This window comes from Crinia signifera, chromosome 4 (assembly GCF_055691185.1).
Source record: "Crinia signifera chromosome 4, ASM5569118v1, whole genome shotgun sequence".
NCBI classification, from domain to species: domain Eukaryota; kingdom Metazoa; phylum Chordata; class Amphibia; order Anura; family Myobatrachidae; genus Crinia; species Crinia signifera.
In genome coordinates, this window is record NC_139220.1 from 126,095,644 (window position 1) to 126,106,349 (window position 10,706).

Below are 10,706 nucleotides of genomic sequence, written 5' to 3' on the forward strand. Positions count from 1 at the left end.
GTGTCTGCTGCCCCCGCCTTTTGTGCTGATCACTATATCTGAGGTGATCAGCAACTTTTTAGGGGTGCAGAGGTTTTTTTTTTTTTATATATACCTGCCAGTTGCACTGTCAGTTGCACCTGCTGCCCCTCACTGGTAATCAGTGTCGCATCACTGATCACCTTTTTTTTTTTTTTGTGTGTGCTGTGGGGTCTTTTTTTAATTTTTTTTTTTACACACACTGTGATTTTGTGGGTGTCCTGTGGCCGCTGTGCGCGGATCAGTGACGTACATCGCTGATCATCTTTTTCGGCACAGGGTTGATCTATTTTTTTTTTTTTTTTGATCAAATTCCTGTTGCCTTTCAGCGCTGTTCAGTGACGGACGTTACTGACCAACATCTGTGCTCAATTTTTGGCGCAGGACCTTTTTTTTTTTTTTTTTTAACCCCTTCAATTTTTTTTTTTTAACCCCTTCAATTTTTTTTTTTTTTAACCCCTCCATTTTTTTTTTTTGTATAAAGTATTTTTTTTTTCTGCACACTACATACACACTACACACTACATACCCCCCGGGTTGAAATAAAGTTTGTACCCCCCCTACACTATACACGTGTTGAAACATTTCACTACCAGTAATACAAAAATAAAAATGGCATCCCAAATGTCATCCCAAATGTCATCCCAGTCATCCAGAAGAATGTATTCAGCGGAGGAGGCATATGCCCTGCTTGCTTCTGACTCTGACACAGCCAGTGATGCAAGCGGGGAATTTGAAGGATTCGCCTTAAGCTCCTCTTCCTCCTCTGGTGATGAGGGACCCCCTCAAAGACGCCCCCGTAGAGCAGCTGAGACCCCCCCCCAATAATTGATCTCGTATGGACCCCACCACCAGACAATTTTGAGCCCCAGGTTCCTGAGTTTTTGGCCATGCCAGGAATCCAATTTGATTCCACAGGTCTCAGAGAAATTGACTTTTTCAAATTATTTTTCTCTGATGATTTTATAAATTTAATGGTGGACCAAACTAATTTATATGCCCAGCAGTTTATTGCTCAAAACCCCACATCATCATTTGCTAGGTGGACCCCTGTAGATGCAGTAGAGTTGATGACGTTTTGGGGTCTGGTGTTTCATATGGGCATAGTAAAAAAGCCAGAAATTAGGCAATATTGGAGTACAGATGTTCTGTACAGCACCCCATTTTACCGTATGGCCATGCCCCGGGCTCGATTTAAGACGATCCTTAAATTTTTGCATTACAACGATAATGCACAGTGCCCACCCAGAGATGATCCCACCTTTGACCGGCTATTCAAAGTCAGGCCGGTCATTGATCATTTCAGTGCCAAATTTGAAGACATGTACATCCCAGATAAATTCATTTGCATAGACGAGTCCCTTATACATTTTAAAGGAAGGGTTAAATTCCGCCAGTACCTTCCCAGTAAGAGGGTAAGGTATGGCATAAAAATGTATAAGTTGTGTGAAAGCACCTCAGGGTACACCCACAGGTTTAGGGTATATGAAGGGAAGGATTCAAGAATTGAACCGCCAGAATGCCCCCCCTCCCTCGTAGGTGTTAGTGGAAAAATTGTCTGGGATTTAGTGCACCCCTTCCTGGATAAAGGTTATCACCTCTATGTGGATAACTTTTACACCAGCATCCCCCTGTTTAAGGCCCTTGGTTCAAGAGGTACAGCAGCTTGCGGTACTGTGCGCAAGAACCAAAGAGGCCTCCCAAAAACGCACATTGCCCAAGTAATGAGAAGGGGTGAAAGCAGGGGAATATGCACCGAAAATATGTTGTTGGTCAAATATAAGGACAAGAGGGATGTCCTTATACTGACAACAATTCACGGAGACAGTACCACCTCCGTCCCTGTACGAGGTACCAGTACCCACACCTCAAAACCTAATTGTATCCTGGATTACAATAGGTACATGGGCGGAGTGGATCTTTCAGATCAGGTACTGAAGCCGTACAGTGCCCTGCGGAAAACAAAAATCTGGTACAAGAAGCTGGCCGTGTATATCATCCAGATGGCACTGTATAACGCTTACGTGCTATTCCGTTCTACCGGCCAGAGGGGGACATTTATGCACTTTCAAGAGGAAGTCATAAAGGGCCTAGTATTTGGGAACCAGCAGGCAGAGGGCCCCAGTACTTCTAGTACTGGCCCCCGTATTGTACCAGGGCAGCATTTTCCTGATGAAATCCCCTCCACTGGAAAAAAGGGCAGGACACAAAAAAGGTGCAAAGTTTGCTATAAAAAGGGAATAAGAAAGCAAACTATTTTCCAGTGTGACACTTGCCCCGACAAACCCGGCCTATGTATAAAGGAGTGTTTTAAAATATACCACACATCTATGGATTTTTAGGTTCATCATTTCACCATGCTTCGGGGGTCTTGCTAATGCCACATAGCACCCACCATTCATTCCACCAGAATCTGAGCCGCAAAATCCAAAAATCACTCCTTCCCTTCTGAGTCCTGCCATGCACCCAACTGGTATTTTTTGGTCACATGTGAGGCATTGCCGTACTCGGGAGAAATTGGGGCACAGGTTTTGGGGTGCTTTTTCTCCTTCATACCTTCTGAAAATGAAAAATTTTGAGCCAGAACTGCATTTTTGTGTAAAAAAATGTAATTTTTCATTTTCACTGCCCAGTTGTATCAAAATTGGTGAAACCCCTGGGGGTTTGAAATGTACACTATACCCCTAGATGAATTCCCTGAGGGGTGTAGTTTGCAAAATGGGGTCACTTGTGGGGGGGTTCCACTGTATTGGTGCTTTGGGGGTCTTGCTAATGCGACATAGCACCCACCAACATTCCACCAGAATTTGTGCTGCAAAATCCAAATATCACTCCTTCCCTTCTGAGTCCTGACACTTTTGGGTCACACATGAGGCATTGCCGTACTCGGGAGAAATTGGGGCACAGATTTTGGGGTGCTTTTTCTCCTTCATACCTTCTGAAAATGAAAAATTTTGAGCCAGAACTGCATTTTTGTGTAAAAAAATGTAATTTTTCATTTTCACTGCCCAGTTGTATCAAAATTGGTGAAACCCCTGGGGGTTTGAAATGTACACTATACCCCTAGATGAATTCCCTGAGGGGTGTAGTTTGCAAAATGGGGTCACTTGTGGGGGGGTTCCACTGTATTGGTGCTTTGGGGGTCTTGCTAATGCGACATAGCACCCACCAACATTCCACCAGAATTTGTGCTGCAAAATCCAAATATCACTCCTTCCCTTCTGAGTCCTGACACTTTTGGGTCACACATGAGGCATTGCCGTACTCGGGAGAAATTGGGGCACAGATTTTGGGGTGCTTTTTCTCCTTCATACCTTCTGAAAATGAAAAATTTTGAGCCAGAACTGCATTTTTGTGTAAAAAAATGTAATTTTTCATTTTCACTGCCCACTTGTATCAAAATTGGTGAAACCCCTGGGGGTTTGAAATGTACACTATACCCCTAGATGAATTCCCTGAGGGGTGTAGTTTGCAAAATGGGGTGACTTGTGGGGGGGTTCCACTGTATTGGTGCAACATAGCACCCACCATTCATTCCACCAGAATCTGTGCTGCAAAATCCAAAAATCACTCCTTCCCTTCTGAGTCCTGCCATGCACCCAACTGGTATTTTTTGGTCACATGTGAGGCATTGCCGTACTCGGGAGAAATTGGGGCACAGATTTTGTGGTGCTTTTTCTCCTTCATCCCTTCTGAAAATGAAAAATTTTGAGCCAGAACTGCATTTTTGTGTAAAAAAATGTAATTTTTCATTTTCACTGCCCACTTGTATCAAAATTGGTGAAACCCCTGGGGGTTTGAAATGTACACTATACCCCTAGATGAATTCCCTGAGGGGTGCAGTTTGCAAAATGGGGTCACTTGTGGGGGGGTTCCTAACTTTTAGCATCTTATGGTGCCTAGAAACCTACATGGTGCCTAAAAAATAATCTCATAAAAAGGAGGCTCCAAAATCAAGTAGGTGCTCCTTCTATTATGAAGCCTGTGGTTTGGTCACCGTGCACACTAGGGCCACATATAGGATATTTATGAAAACAAAAGAATTGGGGGAATCAATTTTCAGTCACATTTCTCTAGTAAAATGTACTGTGTTCCTTAGAAAAATGTATTAAAATTGCAAATCTGCAAAAAAAAAGAAATTTTGAAATTTCACCTACACTTTGTTTTAATTCCTGTGAAACACCTAAAGGGTTAACAAACTTCCAAAATGCTGTTTTGAATACTGTGAGGGGTGCAGTTTTTGAAATGGCATCATTTATGGGGGTGTCTCACATACAAGTCCCTCAAAGTCACATCAGAACTGAACTGGTCCCTAAAAAAATCAGTGTTTGAAATTTTCTTGAAAATTTGAGAATTTTCTATTCATATTGTAAGCCTCCTAGTGTCCCAAAAAATTAAAAGGAAGTTGAAATAATGATGTCAACATAAAGTAGACATATGGTCTTTGTTAGTTATTAACTATTTTGAGTGGTAAGATTATTTGTCTCACAAGCAGAAAATTTAACATTTTGCAAATTGCTAAATTTTCCATTTTTTTACGACATTTTGGTATTTTTCACAAAAAAACACAGACTGCATCGACCCAAATTTACCACTAACTTGAAGTACAATGTGTCACGAAAAAACAATCTCAAAATCACTGGGATAAGTAAAAGCAAAAAAAAGTTATCCCCACTTAAGTGAGACATGTCAGATTTGAAAAAAAGGGCTCTGTCAGGAACGCAAAAACTGGCTCTGTCAGGAAGGGGTTAATATTAAGTTGTGTTCATTATTTGCAGTGTAAAAGTGTGTGAAAACTGCAGCAGATATGTGTGTGTTTAGTAATGGTCCATTTAAGGTGCATTGGTTTCAATTGAAGCAGTGAGAAGCGTGTAATTTACAAGTAATGAGTAAATTAGGTGATTGTATTGTGTTCAGCTGACATTGGTTGAGGTGCGTCCGTCCTGATTAGGCGTTCCGATTGCCTAGCGCATGACCGAGTGGTGTCCGCAAAGCAATACCTGCCTTTTGGACACCGCACATTTCTTCCCTTTTTGTTCGCGTGCATTCGGTGTGCTATCCGAATGCACGCCTACCAAAATAAGTGTACTCCCCCGTGTCCACCCATGTTTCCGCCCAGTTTTGCCCACTTTGAAACTACGCCCCTGTGTCATTCCGCATGACGCCCATAACACGCCCATATTGCCCGAGTGATTGCGGTGCACATTTCTGTACGGTATTAGTGAGAACAAGTACGGAGACCATGCGTGGCACATGCGCCTGGCGTTCCCCATGCATGCGCAGACGGCTAAAAAACGCGATCCGAAAGAATTCGGGAAAGTACGCACCGATCAGAATAAGGGCCAGAGAGAGAGAACAATTAAGTATTAAGACAGGCAGGGCATAAAAAAATTAACTTACAGGGCAGGACTCGGAGTCAGCCAGATTCAGGAGCTCCCCCGGCTCCAGCCTCCACTTCATCTTCCCCTGTCACATGCACGTTCTGCACGTGACCTTACGACCTTCCCCTCTCACGTCCAGTGTTGTGCTCTGCACTCTGCAGACACAGAGTTTCTCTATTCTCTGCAGACGCTCCGCAGCATGCCGGCCTCTGTCACTGTATGCAGACTGCAGATCTGCACACAGTGAGTGACACAGGCTGCCGCTGCTGACCCGCTCTCCCCGGCGCCCGGCCAGCCACCACCCCCCGCGCTGCCGCTGCATTACATTTTTTTTTTTTTTATAAAGTGGGTCTGTGTATCCCCTGGTAAAATGTACCCGCCCCCCCCTGCCTCTCGGCGGCCCTAAGTACACATACCTGGATTAAAGACTGAGCATGGGTATAGTATGTAGATGTGCTGTAGTCTATAGGTACTGCTAGTCACTTGAAGTAGATATGTGTGTCTGCAGGGGTTAAAGTGGTGGTGAAACTGAGTTCCCCCACCTGTTTACCTCCACCACAGCCCTGCACAGCAACAGAGAAGCTCTTCCCAGGTGCTTGCTGCTCTGGCACAGTTTATGTGATTTCATGCCATTACCGCTACGGAAGTGAAGAAGACCACTTAGAGGAGCAGACTATGCATGTTGAGGACAAGGTGAGAGGGGGCTGGAGGGACACAGTGAGGCAGGGAAGCTGCTGGAGAGACACAGGACAAAGGTTTGTGTTTGCATTAACATCCCCTGCCATGCTACTGAGGGGAATCAGGTGGCGGGGGTCAATAGGGTGGTGCTTAGTCACTTGATAGGCCGGGAATGTACGATGCCTAGCGAGCGGGTCTGAATCAGACCCACAGTGCAGGCTACAATGCAGATCGGATACAGTGCAGGCCGGGTTGTGCTGGGCGTCTGGCACACAGTGGCACAGGAGAAACCCCCAGCAGGCCCTCACTCACCTCTTCCTCTAGTGACCAGGTTTCAGACTGTAATCTTGAATTATAATAACGTATAATTATTATACATAATGTATGTTAAACTGCACAGGACTATGGTGTATTCCCTACAATGCATTTCTGTCACTCATTTTTTACATAATCCTGATGCACTAAGCAGCATCATTTATATATGTGTCTAGTGTCTGTGTGACTCCGAAACACTGCCATCTGTTGGCAGCAAGTGAAAATACATCGACTAGCTTTAGAAGCACTCGCTTTGAATCAGGGGCGGGCTGGGCCGGGGGGCAGGGTGCCATATGCCCCCCGGGCCAGTACATATATGTGGCACTAGGGCCGCTTGTGCTGCGCATGCCTGACAGCCGAGAAGGATCTTCTGCCTGCCTCCCCGGCTGTCAGTGTCAGGATGCGGCCGCTGCTCATCTCACTGCTGTGTGCACTGTGCAGATGCTTAGGAGGCGGAGGGCTCTGTGAGGGGCGGGGCTTAGCTGGGCTCCGTGAAGGGGGCGGGGCTTCACAGATCTCCGTGGAGGGGCGGGGCTTATCGGGCTGAGCTGGAGGAGACGCTGACAAAATGGTCACTTGCTAGCTGAGCTGACTGCATTGCTGGGTGCAGACTGCAGACAAGCTAGCAGCCTTTGTGATTGTGCGGCTCACACCTTCCTTCCCTCCCACAGTAGCCACAGGATTTATACAGCTGCTGCAGCCCTGGAAAGAGGGATCTTTTAAAGGCAAGGGGTGTATGCAGCTGTACCCCATGCAGTAAGTAAGCCACAGTAAGCTACTGTTTTGTTTTTTTTTTTCAATGAAAAATTTTAAATCTTAAACTGCCTACACATTACACAATGGGCCTGATTCAGACATAATCATACAGCTGCCATCGGCATCGGGCCATTATTGGTAGATGGCGAATGTGCAAGAGTCACAATGCATATGCGTGACCAGGCCTAGCAAACAAAGACTGGTACATTTTCCCTTCACTGACCGATCGCAAGATGACTGACAGAAAGTAGACATCTAGGGGGGTAACCGGCCATTTAGTGGGAGTGTCAGACTGGGCATGTGAGAAAAATGCTGGGAGTGCCTTCGAGGATATGTGGTGACAGAAGCAGCCCGGATGTGCCTGTATTTATAGCAGTCATCAAGTAAGTCATCGCAGCCGCTGAGTAAATCATCGCAGCCGCCGAGTAAATGGCTGGTGTCCAGTGTAAAAACAATTTGATGGTGAGCAGCTTCTGACAGGATATGGACATATTCAATCAGGTGTGAATCTACAAGTTTAGGGAGGGCAGCCTGTGGTGTCAGGGGGAGCAGTCTGTGGTGTCTTGTTCTTTACGCAAGGGAGCAGCCTGTGGTGTCTTGTACTTTACGCAAGGGAGCAGTCTGTGGTGTCCTGCTCTTAACGCAAGGGAGCAGCCTGTGGTGTCTTGTTCTTTACGCATGGGAGCAGCCTGTGGTGTCTTGTACTTTACGCAAGGGAGCAGCCTGTGGTGTCTTGTACTTTACGCAAGGGAGCAGTCTGTGGTGTCTTGTAATTTACGCAAGGGAGCAGTCTGTGGTGGCCTTTTCTTTACGCAAGGGAGCAGCCTGTGGTGGCCTGTTCTTTACGCAAGGGAGCAGCCTGTGGTGTCCTGTTCTTTACGCAAGGGAGCAGCCTGTGGTGTCCTGTTCTTTACGCAAGAGAGCAGCCTGTGGTGTCTTGTTTTTTACGCAAGGGAGCAGTCTGTAGTGTAATGTTCTTTACGCAGTGGAGCAGCCTGTGGTATCCTGTTCTTTACGCAAGGGAGCAGCCTGTGGTATCCTGTTCTTTACGCAAGGAAGCAGCCTGTGGTGTCCTGATCTTTATGCAAGGGAGCAGCCTGTGCTGTCCTGTTCTTTACGCAAGAGAGCAGCCTGTGGTGTCTTGTTCTTTATGCAAGGGAGCAGCCTGTGGTATCCTGTTCTTTACGCAGTGGAGCAGCCTGTGGTGTCCTGTTCTTTATGCAAGGGAGCAGCCTGTGGTATCCTGTTCTTTACGCAAGGGAGCAGCCTGTGGTGTCCTGATCTTTACGCAAGGGAGCAGCCTGTGCTGTCCTGTTCTTTACGCAAGGGAGCAGCCTGTGGTGTCTTGTTCTTTACCCAAGGGAGCAGCCTGTGGTATCCTGTTCTTTACGCAGTGGAGCAGCCTGTGGTGTCCTGTTTTTTACGCAAGGGAGCAGCCTGTGGTGTCCTGATCTTTTCGCAAGGGAGCAGCCTGTGCTATCCTGTTCTTTACGCAAGAGAGCAGCCTGTGGTGTCTTGTACTTTACGCAAGGGAGCAGCCTGTGGTGTCTTGTACTTTACGCAAGGGAGCAGTCTGTGGTGTCCTGTTCTTTACGCAAGGGAGCAGTCTGTGGTGTCTTGTAATTTACGCAAGGGAGCAGTCTGTGGTGTCCTGTTCTTTACGCAAGAGAGCAGCCTGTGGTGTCTTGTTCTTTACGCAAGGGAGCAGCCTGTGGTGTCTTGTTCTTTACGCAAGGGAGCAGCCTGTGGTGTCCTGATCTTTACGCAAGGGAGCAGCCTGTGGTGTCTTGTTCTTTTTGCAAGAGAGCAGCCTGTGGTGTAATGTTCTTTACGCAAAGGAGCAGCCTGTGGTGTCCTGATCTTTACGCAAGGGAGCAGCCTGTGGTGTCTTGTTCTTTACGCAAGGAAGCAGCCTGTGGTGTCCTGATCTTTACGCAAGGGAGCAGCCTGTGGTGTCTTGTTCTTTACGCAATAGAGCAGCCTGTGGTGTAATGTTCTTTACGCAAGGGAGCAGCCTGTGGTGTCCTGATCTTTACGCAAGGGAGCAACCTGTGGTGTCTTGTTCTTTACGCAAGGGAGCAGCCTGTGGTGTCCTGATCTTTACGCAAGGGAGCAGCCTGTGGTGTCCTGTCTTTATGCATGGGAGCAGCCTGTGGTGTCCTGTTCTTTATTTATGCAGGAGAGCAGCCTGTGATGTCTCGAGTTGATATAATCAACTCCAGGCCTAATCTTTTCTTTTATTAATACATATTTTTTCAATGAAAAACCTGCATTTAACAATGCGCTGTAACTTATGGGCCAGTGCTCTTGTCTTGCCCCCCAGGCTAAAATTTGCCAGCCAGCCCCTGCTTTGAATACATATATTCATCAAGTGGCTCAGACCATGCACTCTGTAGTGGGTAGCCAATCCCCTGTGGTAGCTGGTCACATATTATATGGAGACTGATCAAAACCCCATAAATGGGTCCATTCATGTCCCACTCTGATCCTGAGTACAGAATATAGTATAGGTTGTATACAGTGCAGGATACCGTGTGGGTTGGATGTAGGGATCGCCATCGACCATCAATGATTTTAAATCATTGATGGTTTAGGGCCGATGTTGAATACTTTTGCCATTGATGGGGGAGAACCAGATGGTTTCCCTACATTGTTGGCACAGTAGAAACAATGTTTCATTTTTTTCTTCAGTGTCTTGATGCAGAGCTTAGCTCCGCCCCAGACAACCAAGAAGCCCCACCCTCACATTCTGATTGGCCTATGGGCCAGTCAGTTAAAGAGAATGGATAATCAGCGATAGATAAAACTATCGATGGCTATCCATCACATAGTCTATAACTATTGATGGCTGGTTGCAGAAGCACCAACGATGGCAATCCTTAGTTGGATGCAGCCTGGGGTGGATATTGTGCAGGTTGAATACAGTGTGGGATACAATGCAGGTGGGATTTAGTGCAGGTTGGATACAGTGCAAGTCAGATACAGTATGGGCTGGATACAGAGCGGGTTGGATACAGTGTGGGTTGAATGGACAGGGATGGTGCTTCTGCACTAACCAATATTTAGATGTATACGAAGATTCCTCTTCCATGTTGCAATCTCTTTAATTTAATCTAAACGGGGGTGCAGCCAGAGACAATATATATGACTGTTGACAAAAATACAGGGGGTAAGGATTATTCAGTAAGGATCTCTAAAGCAAAACCATGTGTTCCGCAGACGAGGCAAATGTAACGTCTGCATAGAGAGTTAGATTTGGGTGTTAATTTGTTTCTGTTCAGAGTAAATACTGTCTGCTTCCTGTTTAAACAGCACTTTAGTTTTCCGTTTGAGCACACCTCACCCAGATCTAAATGAGGGTGCAAGTGGTGTCTATTAATTATTTATCAATATATAAATGAATTCTTGCTCAAATTACTATATAATATTATTAAATGTCTTTCTAATACTTAAGCACCTGTAAAGACAAGCTTATATGAACAGATGGCTCTTTAATTAAAGCATGTGTCTATCCTTTATAATACACAAAACAATAAATCTAAAAGCAATTTTACAGAT

General features: G+C 45.8%; 1 long non-coding RNA gene across 1 annotated transcript in view; it reads right to left on the bottom strand.

Moving 5' to 3' along the window:
• LOC146072419 (uncharacterized) overlaps positions 1-10,706 on the bottom strand; it is a 419,935-nt gene that overhangs the window by 317,976 nt on the left and 91,253 nt on the right. The gene's annotated exons all lie outside the window — the stretch shown is intronic.